This window comes from Cyprinus carpio, chromosome B5 (genome assembly GCF_018340385.1).
Source record: "Cyprinus carpio isolate SPL01 chromosome B5, ASM1834038v1, whole genome shotgun sequence".
NCBI lineage: Eukaryota > Metazoa > Chordata > Actinopteri > Cypriniformes > Cyprinidae > Cyprinus > Cyprinus carpio.
In genome coordinates this window covers 656,006-671,005 of record NC_056601.1, presented here as the reverse complement: position 1 = coordinate 671,005, position 15,000 = coordinate 656,006, and the positions used below count along the sequence as shown (strand labels likewise).

The following is a 15,000-nucleotide window of genomic DNA, read 5'->3' as shown; positions in this document are numbered from 1 at the left end:
GTCTCTCTGAAGTCTTGAGACTCTTTCTTAAAGTCTGAGGGGTAAGTTCGCTAAAGCGAAATGTAAAATGTCTTATTCATTTCACATACGCGATACAATTCAACCAGGTGAAATGCAGCTGCTGTGCTGTGTTATTTAAATGAAGTCCTTGTCATTCTTTTCAGTGCAAACACTCCTCTCTTCTATGTAAATAAGGCTTATTATAGATTGTGCCTAATTCACACAACTCTTTGCCTGCCGCAATTAACATTGTAAATGGCAGATCATTTAATAGAGGTGTTTGTTTCAAGGTGTTGTGCCACTCAGAATTGAATTTAGTGCCTTTTAAATTTGAATGTGATATACTGTATGAATGTGTGTGTATGGGTATATACATACATCTACATGTCATATGTACTCGGTTAATTAGTTAGCTGATCACTTTGTGTACAATATTCTCAAACTATGGCTGTGTAAACCCTGTTGTCTACACTTGCAACTGCAGTATATATTGTACAGGCTATTAATGTTCCTTGTTTGTTTAAAATAATAATAATAATAATAATTTTGAGTGTAATGAATGAAAATAAAAATTTAAGTGAACCTATATTTTTAACTAGAACATCTAAGTTAGTCATATATGCAGTAAGACAACAAAACACTTACATTTTAGTCTTAAGATGTCGATTGAATTTTAAATGTTTTTATAAGATTAATTTGCATTTAAATGCATGTTACTAAACTGAAAAACGATAAACGTTGGTGTACACTGTAGAAATGATATATTGAATATGTAAAATAAGTAGGATTATTGGGGTATGTTTTACATGCATGTAAACTTCATGTTTATTTCATAATTTTACTCTTTTAAGTTGTATTTACTAAATTTTTAAGTTTGTACAGTGTAGGATTAACTGTGAAACAAATTGAAAATTGCTAGAGTATTTCGCACAAAAAATAGAATCAGCAAATAATGCATTGAATTAAACACTACATTTTAAACTAGAAAGACTGAAATTCTATTTTCTTGTGAAACATGCTCCAATAATCTTTTTTCTTTTTCAGTATAAAATGCATTTGTTTTTTAACACTTTATTGTTTTTTTTCTATCTGTCAACCTTCGAGCCTTTTTCAATTTTTACATTTTTTACTAATTTATTTTTTTATTTTTTATTTTTTTTTCAAAACATTAAGAATTTTTTTTTTCAGGCCATCATTTCAAGTTTGTCTTGACACACTGTCTTTACTCGAGTGGGTTAAATATAAACTAGTTCTGCATACGGACGCTTCACCTGATATTTTCTCTACATCGTCGCCTGTAGTTTTGGAAAATAATACAAGGGCAAAAATATAGACTAAAGATTTCTCAGTGGCGCTGAGGTGCTTCACACCAGACTGAATGCGTCGAGCATGAACAAGACTTAAGGAGCAGGACAGAGACTTTGAGAAGCTTGCTGGCTCCTCAAACCACCTACTGCCCTGCTTCTGTGTCTATAAGAGATCCGGTCTCTTACTCTGGGGGACGGAAGCATGCTGCCGTGTTTTGACTAGTGCCATCCGATCTTATAGTGAAATAAATAGATCATATGCTTAAGGCAGATTTCCGCTTTCATTGAGCTCGTTCTGTTGAAGCTGTGTACTTTTAGAGACCTGGGTGCTTTTTTGAGGATCTGTTGATAGTGTTGAGCAGCTGGAATAGTTTTGGAATAGTTAGTGTAGAGATAGTGACAGGATGTTGGGAAATCATGCAAAGGCCTTTGTTTAGCTTGCATTAAAGGAGAGACGATGGAGGAACGAAGCATGGAAGGAAGGAAGGAAGAAGGAAAGATGTGTTTATGTCGAGGGCTGCAGTTGTTTCGTTCAGAGTCCACCTTCATCTCACGGCTGTGCTGTTGCCTTGACCTCTGCTGTCTCTCAGGGGTCAGGAGGTCAGAGTTCAGAGGCTCTTATTTTACTTTAGATGATGCACATGGGGCTTGGCTGTTAGTTCTGGAGAAGAGCTTATTATTGACAGCAAGACAAGAGCAGATTGGAAGGAGATGGGAAACGCTTCAGACTCACAAAGACCTTTCCATGCGCGAATGAAAAACGGCGGAAGAAAGGCAGTTTGTTTTCTTTCGGGAGGAGTTCATTTCAAAACATGCTGTTTAAGCACACATCCATCTTCACATAGTTCACTTCCTTTGAACGAGGGACACTGTTTATTGCTTGATTAGTTGTTGTTTTATTGATTTGTTGAACCTGTTGCATTTGTTCTGTATATTGAAATGTCTTGTTCTTGCTGTGTAATATTTTTAAATAATACATTTCTCTAATTTGCTAATTTAATTGTCCCTTTTGATACCATTTAAGCATTACTTAAAGTTATAAAGTGTAGAAAATGTATATAAAATATAAAAAATAAATATATCTACATAAATAAATAAACATTCGTTCACACAAAAAACAAGATATACACACACTCTCTGTTCTTGGGGGTTGAAATTTTTCCGGAGATTTAGCACAAGGTCTTTGAGAGCTGCTCTGCTCTACCCATAATCCCTCTGCAGGTCAAACATGATCATATGAAGCCTCTAGTGAGCAGCAACACAGGGCTTTTCATGTGGCTGAAGAATAATATGTATTACTATTAATTATTACTACTTATTATAAATATATATAATTCAATCATTTAAAAATGGCTGATAATTATGTGTGTGTGTGTGTGTGTGTGTGTGTGTGTAGATATGCGTCTCTTCTGCTCATCAAGACATCAAGAAAAAAAACAATAATATTGTGAAATATTATTGCAATTTCTAATATCAGCTTCCTATTTCAATATAATTTATAATATAATTTATTTCTGTGAAGAAGCACAGAATTTTCAGTTTCATTTATTTATTAAAGAATCCTGAAAAAAAGTATCACGGGTCCCAAAAAAATTAATAAATAAATAAATAAAACACTGATTATAAATCAGCATATTAGAATGATTTCTGAAGATCATGTGACACTGAAGACTGAAGTAATGATGCTGAAAATTCAGCTTTGCTTCACACTTATAAATTATATTTTAAAGTATATTAAAATAGAAAACTGTTATTTTAAATTGGAATAATATTTTGCAAAATTACATCTTTCTCTGTATTTTTGATCAAATAAATACAGCCTTGATTAGCAGAAGAGACTCCATTAAAAAACATTACAAATCACAAATTTTGAACAGCACACACAAAGAGAGCAAAAGAGCAAATATTTAGCTTGAAGTTGCCTTGCAAGAAAAAGTGCGGAGAACACGATCACCTGTTTTTAAAAGTCGAGCAGTCTTCCCTACAGCACAGATATAAGCAATCCAATAAAAACTGCCGTGCAAGTGGAGATGTGAGTCACTGAATAGCTATATTGCAACCCGTCTATTACAGACAACTCATTTGGAGCAAATCGCCACCATCTCTGACTTCTCTTATCTCTCTCTCTCTCTTTCATGCTAATGAAAAAAGAAAAACAGAAATCAATAGTCGAGAGATTGCTCCCGCACAGGTCCGCATCTCAATCCAGCCCCTCCACACTTGCTTATCACAGCAAACTTTTAAATTCACACAACCTTTTCAGACTGACTGATAAAGCACGGGGCAGGCAGAACGACGCGCCGCTAAACATTATTTGACATTTGACGCACATTTAAAAGTCAATGGGTTTGCTCTCAAATCAGCAAATATTATCAAGGCCCTAATTTCCCTTTTTAATGGAGAGAAACAGGTGCGAGTTGATGATTAGAGCAAACGTGTGAAAACGGCAATCGCTGAACAGACTGGACTCTTCAGGCCTTTTTTCCCCACACTTTCCCTTAAAACCTTATAATGCATTCAAGAGAACGCAGACTCCAATTATAATTACAAACGCGTCTCTCGGTTGTCCGCGCCTGTCAAAAACAGGCCTTCCTCCGCGTGCGACATGTTCATCGTAAACGATGGAGAGTTGTGACGATGCTGTCATGCTCTAACAAGCATCCGCAGTTTGGTACATTATAAAACATTTTCCAGTTAACAAAACCTTTTGAGTCTCAAATACAAAAAAAATGCTATTTTCTTGAAAAAAAAAATATATATATATATATACAGTACAGACCAAAAGTTTCGAAACATTACTATTTTTAATGTTTTTGAAAGAAGTTTCTTCTGCTCATCAAGCCTGCATTTATTTGATCAAAAATACAGAAAAAAAAATGTAATATTGTGATATATTATTACAATTTAAAATAATTGTTTTTAAATTTATTATACTTTAAATTATCATTTATTTCTGTGATGCAAAGCTGAATTTTTAGGGATCATTATCACATGATCCTTTAGAAATCATTCTAATATGATGATTCATTATCAAAGTTGGAAACAGTTCTGCTGCTTAATATTTTTTCAGAACATGTGATACTTTTTAGGATACTTTGATGAATAAAAATTAAAAAAAAAAAAAAAAAAAAAAAAAAAAGAAGCTATGTTTTTAAAATATAAATATTTTGTAATAACAATATACACTACTGGTCAGTAATTTGGGGGTCAGTAATTTTTTTTTCTTTATTTTTTTTAAATAAAATCAATACTTTTATTCAGCAAGGATGTGTTAAATTGATAAAAAGTGATAGTAAATAAAATATATTATTAGAATATATATTATTAGAATTTTTTATTTTTTATTTTGAATAAATGCAGTTCTTTTTAACCTTTTTTCATCAAATATATTAGACAGCAGAACTGTTTCCAACACTCATAATAAATCAGAATATTAGAATGATTTCTAAATGATCATGTGATAGACTGGATGTTACATGTGACACTGAAGGCTGGAGTAATGATGCTGAAAATTCAGCTTTGCATCACAGGAATATATATTTTTTTTTAAGTATATTCAAATAGAAAAACTATTATTTTAAGTTGTAATAATTTTTCACAATTATACAGTTTTTTCTGTATTTTTGATCAAATAAATGCAGGCTTGAGCAGAAGAGACTTCTTTCAAAAACATTAAAAATAGTAATGTTTCCAAACTTTTGGTCTGTACTGTATATTTATATATATATATATATATATGTATATTACCCCAAATGTTGTCCCAACTAGTCAAACACAGTTTTTTATATTGTTGAAATGTTAAGTCTTTGTGAGTTAAATTATGCAGTTACTCTTGTAGTATTATTGTTTTGCTGTTTGCTGCACTTCATTTAAACTTTTCTGTTGTTGTTTTGTCATTACTGTTAGTTATGTGTTGCATTGTAAAGAGCGCATCTTTTTAACATTTGTTGATTGCGAGCGTTCTTGAGGTTTGTGCGTCTAGTTTTGAGGTCTAGAGGTTGTTCAACAGCTTATATCTGTTTCCTGTATATCTTAGTCTTAAGTTGTTTTACAAACAAAGAAAATGTTGTTTACATAGTAGTTATCCATTAAGGTTTGTTATTTGTATACAAACATAAATTTGATAATGTGTTCGCATTCTTTTTTTCTTTCAGGAAACAAGACAAGAGTTTTTCTGTTAGCAAAATAATACAATCAGCATTGCATGAACAAACAAATTCACATTGGCTCAACAAAGCATGTTTACTGAGCAGAACTTAAACAACTATTGTTGAGAGAACTCAGACATCTTACTGCATCAAGTTGCCTTACTTTTGACGTTTTCTCAGCTATTTATTTTTTACAGTGAAGATGCATTTATCGTTGTACCTTCTGAAAGCATGTCATTAAATTGTCCTGACTGTGTTGAAACAGTTCCAGCTCGCTTTAGGGACATTGGCGAGTGTCTTGTAATCACTTTTGTTTTTTGTTTTCTTTATCTCCCTTGACAGGAGCCTCGTTGTCCAATCAGAACCTTCGTTTCTCGTCCAATCAGAATCTGCATTCCGTGGAGCGGAGAAATGCAGTGTGCGAAACTTCCTCCCCACACAAAACTGATAAACATAAAAAAGGTGACACTCACAAAAATCAACCCCAGTCACACACAAAACTGTTAAATATAATGGTGAGTAACACTTTTTACATTCTTTTACATTTTTTTCATGCATCTAACATAATTTAGTGAGGTTTATACTTAAAATAGGAGAAAAGCAATTTGACAGCATGGGTAAAAATAACTTTTGGACTTGCGGTAAAATGCTCTGAAAGCTTTTTTTTCACAGTTTTGTTTCTCAAGTAAATATGTCCAGATGTTCTCATAGCAATAAGAGACAAAAACATGGTCTAAGATACTGATTCTTGTGGTGTATTTGCATTATCTTAGCACTATAATCAGGATAATGATGCAAACACATTCTCAAAATTAACATTGATCACAATTTGTACTCCAGTTGCAGGCCAGTTCAGAATAAAAGGTTGTTACGAATGCAGCAGACTACCGTGATCTGACACACTGTGCTGAGATTGTAAAACATCACTGTAGTCTAGACATCTCAATCGACTCTTTAAAATGCAGAAAGTGCTCGTGTCTGGATGCCTGCCTTGTTATAACACTCTTCTCCATCATTTGATGAATTACTTCTGTGAAGATCGATAGACAATGTACACAAACATCTTAACGTAATATCTCTGTGTTTGTTGTACCAGGTAAATATATGAAATAAGCATAATTTACACTGGGGTCTGTAAGATTTTTGAATGTTTTTGAAGTGTCTTGCTTATCAAGGTTCCGTTTCTTTAATCAAAAATACAATAAAAACAGTAAAATGTTTTTTGTTTTAAAAAAAAAAAATTCTAGGATTTTTCAAGATTCTTTAATGAATAAAAGTTTAGAATAACAACATTTCTTTGAACTAAAAATCTGTTGTAGTAGCATTATAAATGTCTTTACAAACGTATTAATTTCTTTCAAAAATATTAAGGCTGTCTGTCATATTAATTTCTTTCAAAAAATAAAAAATAAACTTGCTGACCCTAAACTTTTGTACAGTAGTTTGAAAGGAGATGCATAACATGAATGGCATGGTTTAAATTAAAGCTTAACAACTAGATTACTGATGGATAATGATAAGCTGCATGCTCATAAAAGTGGCATAAAGTGTTTAGTAAATGTTCCTTTTTAATCCAAATCACAGTTGATAATCAAACAAACAACTACAGTAAACATCAAGCAGTAGGAATGATTTTATATGTACACTCATAAACTGATAGCATCTCCTTTTAAGCCCTCAGTAGGGAGCGCAGCGGCTGGGAACACAGCCTTAAATGGACAGGAAATGGCTTTAGTTGAGCTCCAGCTCCAGCGAGAGAAAGAAAGAAAGACGTCAAAGGAAGTCCAGAAAGAACAGAAAAGTACACAGTGTGTGTTTAACTACTGTTTCAGGTCATGTGTTACTAGTTTGGGCCCTAAAGCATGAAAACAGTAGGCCTGCGCGGCACACATGCATGTTTCAGGGAGGGTGAAACACTGAAAAACAGGCAAAGCTTTAGAGTGCAGTTTAATGTTTATGTGTGTGAGCGCACAGAGTGCTTAGACTGGCAGTCTGAGGGATTTAGAGCTCCAGTGCACGCGCGTGCGAGTGTGTGTGTGTGTGTGTGTGCTTGGAGGTGGAGAGCTGGATCGCAGCAGAGATAATATTAACCCACTACTTTCCACACCCACAGCCCCTAAAGACCCCTCCTCCACAATTATCTCTATCTTAAAGACACCGGGGATTCACAAGTAAACGTGTCAAAATGTCTTTTCGCTCCCATTTCTCCCCCTCTGTTCATTATTAAAGTGCTGTGACTTATTCTGGCAGACGTTATACTGTTGTCTTCGCCTTGAAAACCAGCTCTGAGAGATGAAAGGGGAGGCACAGGCCCCACCGTAACTTTCCACAGCAGAGCAATCGGTGCACAACGCGGTCAGAGAGAGAGAATGAGAGCAGCTCTAACAGACCAAAGGAAACTCCTGCTGACTCAGTAGATGTATAGTATGAATGCACAAACTCAAACTATTCAAAATCGATTTCAGTAATTAAAATGAAGGGGAAGTTAAAAAAAATAAGTAAATAAATAAATATTGGATGGTAAACTTAACTTTAAAAACTTAAACTAAAATTATAATTAACTGAACATGAACAAGCTGAAATTGAAATAAAAAATAATTGAATCTAAATGAGGGGGAAAAAAGCACATGGCAAAATCACTCAAATTTAAAATAAAATGAAAATGAAAACTGATATTATAAAGAGCAGGTCAAACAGAAAATTAAAGATGAATTTCACTGGAAGCCAAAGAGAAATTGTATGAATGCACTATTAAAAAAGCTGAAATAAAATATAAATATTAGATGAAAAAATTTGAAATGAAAAAAAAAAAAATCTTAACTGAAGTAAGTTTAACATGATATACTAAAATTACTAAAACTGAAATTAAATTGAAAGTTATATATATATATACACACACACACACACACACACACACACACACACACACAAATATATGTATATAAAGAATGGATCAAACACCAAATTAAAGATTAATTTTAATAAAGGCTTAAGAGAAATAAGTTTAACATGGGTAAGTAAAATTGCTTTAATTTAAATGTAAGCTTAAAAGTTTATTATTAAAATTATTCAGCATATAACAAAATTACATAAAAACTTTTAACTAAAACTAAAACTAAAAATATAAAGAGCCGATCAATCAGAAAATTAAAGCTGAATTTCATCAGAATCCAAATGAAACTTCAGCTGACTTTGTGCATTTATACGTGAATAAGTCTAATGCGCTGAGGATGGCAAAGCTGCCGAGTACATCTCTCTACCCTCCAGTTACTAGAAAGACGGCCTCCGCTGAAGAGGACAGGCGTGTGTGTGCGTGTGCGTGTGTATGTATGTGTGTTTATGTGTCTATCTGTGCCCGAGTCCTCCTCTCACACAGACGTCTGTGATCTATCCTCTCTAACAGACTCGTGCGTCTCATTGTCTGTAAAAGTGTGTTTCTTTTTTCATTCAATAAATCCGTCTCCCGTACCCTTTGTGGACCTGTTCTCTCCAGAAGGAGGCTGTTTGTTAAAGGGGACAGAAAAAAGAAAGTCTTTCTATTTTTTGTGCGCTCGCCGCTTTCACGAAAAAGGTCAAACTCGGTACAAGCTGTGAGTTCAATTCTCGACTGCAGTCTGTCAAACGCCGGCCTGTTTCCAACAACCTTTCACACATCTCTCCCTTTTACTGTCATCCTGTCTCTTCCGCTCTCTCCTTCATTTTATTTCAATCGTGCATCCCCCCCCCGCCATTCTCTTTTACTCCAAAACTGTTTCTGTCATTTTCTCAGCTCCCACACCTTTTCACTCTCTCTGACATTCCCGCATTCGCTCTTGTTGGGCCCCGAGGACAGTTTCATTGCTCGGATGTTGCTGTTTCGAGAGACTTAGAGTCGACGGGAAATCAAAACTGACCATATTGGCTTTCCTAGCGCACGTTTTTTGTTTTATTGCATGCATTTTTTTTTCAGTGAACATTAAAATTTATATCATAATCTTGCTCCACCTAAGAAACGACTTTCCTTTTTAATTTATAATCCGATTAATTCATGGTGGTACGTACATTCTGTGCTACTTTTTGTTGTTGTTTCCTCTGAAATACGTAACATGAATGTGAAAATGGTTGTGGGTGTCTTATATTGATATAACGTGTGAGATCATATGAACAGGGTTGCAAAAAGGTGTAAAATTTCAATTAAATTTCGTATATATTCCAGACATTTTTTAAACTTTCCAGGATTTTTTTGAATATTCCATGGATTTTTGGAAAGTTTCGGGAAATGTTCCACCTCTTCGCAGCCCTGCTTATGAAATTAATCGCAGACTTTGGTATCTTGGCAAATCTGACTGAGCATAGTTTGTAAAATTGTTGAGATCTCTTCTGAAACTTTCCCTTTATAGCTGTGTTTTGAAAGAGCAGCTGGTTTCTAGCTGGTCTCTTAGTTAGTCCGAGCTGGAGCAAGTGTCATTTTAGTATTATTTATATGCTATCATATATATTATATAGCATATTTGTAACCATGGTTTTACTGTAGTAAATGTGTGGTAACAATGGTTTTTCAGCTTTTTGGTTACCATTAGTATAACCACGTTTACTATAAATATTATGGTTAAACTATAGTTAGTGAAGCAAAACCATGGTGAACTTGTGGTTACCATGGGTTTACTATAGTAATGGTTATTTGAAGTAAAACCATGATATATTAATATTTTTAATTAGCTTGTATTTTTATATTTTCAATTAAGTTTTAATAAATGTGTGCTCATTTAATTTTTGCTAGCTTTTATTAGCTTTAATTTTTATTTATGGTAATCAACTTATTTATTTCAGTTAGTTGCCAATACAGTATTTCTAATTTTAGTTTTTCAAGTTTCTTTAGGTTTCCGTCCAATATTTATATGATTTATTTCAGCTTTGCTAATTACCAAAAGCATTTTAAATATTTGTAGTTTTATTTAATAAACCAGCAAGGGTCTAAACCATCTCGGATCACCAACAAACCAGATAGAAGCTAGCCTTAATGTCCAGCTAGGAGTTGTTTCAACCCAACGTTGGGTCTAATTTGGACTAACCCAACTTTTGGGTTAAAAATTCAATGTAAGAATTTAACCCAACGCTTGGGTTAGTCCATATTTGACCCAAAGCTGGGTTGAAACAACTCAGCATTTTTTAGAGTGTAGGTTTACAGTGGTTTCTGAAATTTGGTAGCTGGTGCCATTAACTAATGACGTGCTGTTTTCCAAAACTCAGCAACTAGTATAAGATTCTATAGAGGAGAAAACTCAGAAGAAAAAAGACTTATGTGGTGCTATGAGTAATTTCTTAGCTGTTTAGGTAACTCCCAACCACATGTCCTCCTCTCAAAGGCCTTCTCACACATGTTGGCAAACCAGATGTCAGCAATCATGAACACGCACAATGAGTCACATGCAGAGAGCGTTCCTGATAGGCCAGATTTGGGCTAGGCTGAAGGCGTGGGACTCTTTCCTGCTGTTTACACAGTCAGCGAGACAGGTATGACACGTACTCCAGTGACATCTGTTTGAGATGTCTGTCAAGCTATGTGTGGTATTCCTCCACAGCACCTTTCAGCAGAAGCCTGTGTTTGCTAACTAGGAGAAAGAGTTCTCTCCTGTGGAGCAGGGCTGCAACAAAAAACGATTGTTTTGGTAATCGATTTGGTAATCGATTAATCGATTAATCTCCCTCTAACATACAATGTCATACACCAGTCACTTTGTGCAGCAGTAGTCTGCTCACTACCTCATTCACCATGGAACTGACATCATTCTACCTCGCTCATCAGTCAGTTTAATAAAATAACTGCTCTTGAGCCCTTTGTCACTTTGTCACTTTTAATCAGACTGAATAAGCCATTTTTTTTTTTTTTTTTTTTTTTTTTTTTTTTATGCACTAAAAATCTTTTTATCTGCACTGTTTGTTCACTGGTTTGCACTCTATCTGCCATGTGCCTTGCGCTGCTTTTATTTAACCTTATTTTTATTTTATTTTTTTCTATTATGTCTTTTTTACATACCCTTATTGTATAGTTTTATCTTATATTTTATATTTGATCTAGATTTTTAGGCTCTGTTATCTGTATGCACCGGGGGTCTGAGAGTAACGCAATTTCGATTCTCTGTATGTATGTACTGTACATGTGGAAGAATTGACAATAAAGCAGACTTGACTTGACTAACGATTATGTGAGTGATTAATCGACTAATCGTTTCACTGATTAATCAGTAGACTTTGGTTGATCATTCAGCTTTTGCGTTTAGTTAAAGCATTGAGTTATACATATTCTAACAAATAACTTAACCTCTTAAGACCCTGCGGCCTCATTATATTTTAGTGAATTTCTCTGAAACTGTACACGCCACAGTTTTAAGTCTGGATGTCCTGTACAGAGCACATTCAGAGCTTTTCAGAGAAACCAAATGATTGGATGTTTCACCGTGACCACTCCCTCTCATTGGTCACCAAAAATGTCTGAAATTAATTTAATGGCACTCTTATGGAAATATGATAATATTTTGTAATTATCATTTAAATCTGTCTAATTTTTAAATTGTGTGTCATAAATCAACATCTCAGGAAAATGTTATGGGGTTTCAAATCAAAATATGGCTTTGTGTTACGAAACAGGACGCTGATTTCATACATGTCCTCATATGAGGACACCGGGACTAAAAGCATGTTTAGGGAGACATATTATTTTTAATGCTCTAAACAATGTTTTTTCTCGGGTCTTAAGAGGTTTTAAGGTAATCAGCTTTAGAAAATCATTTCATTCGCTTGCTCTGTGCACTTTGAGAGTGTTTGGAGGAGGCTGTTTGTTAAAGGGGACAGAAAAAAGAAAGTCTTTCTATTTCTGACCGTTTCCTGAAGCTGAGCCGTGTTCTCCTCTCTTCTCTTCCCTTCAGATAATCTACTGCAATTACAGCACTTCCCCTCGTCCCCCACTCTCTCACGCTCTCCATCGAGCACACCGCTTGTGTTCATGTGTCAGCGTAAACACGCCACCTGCGTCTTTCTTAATGTTTCTTTCCTCTCTTCTCTTTGTGCTGTTATGTGTCAGCTTCAGACGGTGGCTCCTCTCGTCTGTGTCCTAGCAAACGTGGGTGTGTTTTTATAGCCCCCATATGCGCTTTTCTCTTCCTAATTAGTGTGTGTGTCCATTTTTTGTGTTTCTAAGTCATTCTTTGGTATCCGTGTCAAAGCTTCAAAGGCCTTAAAATAGGTCTTTAATAGCAGAGTGTGTGTTTGGAGCACTGCGGTTATGAGCTATAAGCAGGGCAGGACTGTATTTATAGCAAAGCTGCTTTGTAAGGAACCGTGGAGGAACATCAGAAGAAAACAGCAGCCTTCAACTCGACTCGTTTCGGTTCTGCGGCTCGTTTCCCTCAACCGGAGATCGCTGCCCTCTCATTCGGCCCAGCTGAGAAATCATGAAGGACAAAGACACACACACACACACACACACACACACACAGAGTTCACCTCTTGTTCTCTTTATGTTGCTCACATCTGGATTCCATTCAAAGTGACATCTATTTTTAGCTTGTTCTTTTTTTAGGCCCTACACTCCATCTCTTCCCATTAGATACGCTCCTGTTGGCTTTGGTCGACTTCTTTGGTCGACTTCTTTGCGACTTGTTTTTGATCATCTTTTGTTTGCTTTTTTAATTAAATTCTGCTAACCATCCAAAACCAAGTGGGAAAGTTTTGCAAGTTTAGCTTTGGCAGGTAGATGCTGTAATGCACCATCTGGCATCTTTCTCCATTGACAGCCATTCAAAAATATCCATGTATCTACTAAATGTACATTATATTGCTGTGATGCCTACATATATGTGTCCCTGAGCACAAAACCAGTCTTAAGTCTCTGGGGTATATTTGTAGCAATAGCCAAAAAAAACATTGTATGGGTCAAAATTATTGATTTTTATTTTATGCCAAAAATCATTAGGATATTAAGTAAAGATCATGTTCCGTGAAGATATTTTGTAAATTTCCTACCATAAATATATCAAAACTTAATTTTTTGATTAGTAATATGCATTGCTAAGAACTTCATTTTGACAACTTAAAGGTGATTTTCTCAATATTTAGATTTTTTTGCTCCCTCAGATTCCAGATTTTCAAATAGTTGTATCTCAGACAAATATTGTCCTCCGAACAAACCATACATAAATGAAAAGCTTATTTATTCAGCTTTCAGATGATGTATAAATCTCAATTTCAAAAAATTTAAACACACTACAATACATATTGTCTTAAAAGACTTGAGTCTTCAAAATATTTCAAAACACTAATAAACTAATTACATTGTTAAATGTAATAAGTAAATATACATTATTATTATTTTGTATTGCCTACTTATATTTGCCATGGGATGCACAATATTTATTGTATATTTGTTATGAATGTAAAACATATAATATGCATCAAAACACTTGTTAAATGTAATGTTATAAATATATTCTATACATTTACTAACAGTTTTCATTGGATGCACAATATTTATTGAATAATTTGCATATATATGTGAGCTTTAATTCTTTGTAATTCTTTTAAGAACGCTGAAATTCTATAACTGTTAAAATATAGATTTGTCTTGCTTTTGTGATTTTTATTAGTTTTTTAATGTCAGTTTAGTTTTTTTACTTCAATTTTAGTCAATTTAGAGTGTAGACATATTGTTACTATGTTGTGATGCCTATCAGAAGGATTGATTTTATTTTCTATTTATTTAAAACACAGTAGTCAACATTTGAAGAGAATCAAAACCTTTCATCAAAGTTGTCCTAAAACCTTAAACCAAAATGCATTCTTGTCTTAGGACGACTTTGATGAACTTTTTCGATCCACTTGCATTTTTAAGCCGCCATTTATCATTTTCAAATAATTATCAGCTTATCGTATTAACCAGAATTTTGACATTGATTTATCCCTAACTTTTCTGCTGTCCGCTATTGTTCATGTCAGAGCTCAGCACAGTTACCAGTGAAGGGTTTGGGACTATATATTGTACAAAACAGACAAAGAGCCCCTCAGCATTGCCACTGTCTGGTCAGGATCTGTAAGTGCATCCTGCCCCACTGTGTGCAATTGACATCTTCTCAGAATAATAATTAGAAATGGCACTCTGTGCTCGGCTCAGCACAAAGCTCAAATAAACTCAAAGCTCTGCGACTGTCTGAGAGGCATTTGAGTCATTATGCAGGTATTTAGAAGTGTGTTTGCAGCAGATGTTCTCTGTCCTCTCTTGGGGAAATCTGTTTCCCTCTCCTCTTGGATCATCCAGCCCTCTTATACGTTAACAAGCTGCCGCTCTCCAACTAATAACCACACGCTCTCCTGACTTCCATCACCACCATACGCCATGTCTCTCCTTTTCTCCCCTCTTCTCCTGGAGCACTTGCTCACCATAACCTTCTCTCCTCTCTGCATGCATCTGCCATAGAAGCAGTGAATCAGATCAGACACAGTGTTCTCATGTGTTTAGGGATGCATGGGATTCTGGTGTCTCCTCCTGGATTCTTCACTGGCTAAAACTAAGA

At 34.8% G+C, this 15,000-nt stretch overlaps 1 protein-coding gene across 1 annotated transcript in view; it reads left to right on the top strand.

Annotated features, from left to right (window-relative positions):
* The first annotated feature begins 5,941 nt into the window (after nt 1–5,941).
* LOC109059903 (semaphorin-4C-like) overlaps nt 5,942–15,000 on the top strand; it is a 31,919-nt gene continuing 22,860 nt past the window's right edge. The window contains exon 1 of the mRNA XM_042723516.1: nt 5,942–5,970. The gene's annotated coding sequence lies outside the window, so the exon portion shown is untranslated. The remainder of the gene's footprint in view (nt 5,971–15,000) is intronic.